This window comes from Brassica oleracea, chromosome C4, assembly GCF_000695525.1.
Source record: "Brassica oleracea var. oleracea cultivar TO1000 chromosome C4, BOL, whole genome shotgun sequence".
Taxonomy (NCBI): Eukaryota; Viridiplantae; Streptophyta; class Magnoliopsida; order Brassicales; family Brassicaceae; genus Brassica; species Brassica oleracea.
In genome coordinates, this window is record NC_027751.1 from 27,588,494 (window position 1) to 27,588,752 (window position 259).

Here is a 259-nt window from a genome sequence, read left to right on the forward strand (position 1 = left end):
TTTCCATGATGTTATGGTGCGGTGTGGTGTGGAACGACGCTCCTGAGTCAAGCACCCATGAATCAACTGGGCTATCGACATAGGAGATTGACGCTTTGGTGGTATTTGGAGTTGCATCACGAGCTTCAATTTTCCTCCGGGAATCAACAGACACTACCAATGCATCATCGATTTCACGTGTCACTGCATTGGCTCCGCCTCTAGTGTTGTCTTCCTTCTTCGGTGGTGCTCGGCAATTCTTCTTAATGTGACCTGTCTT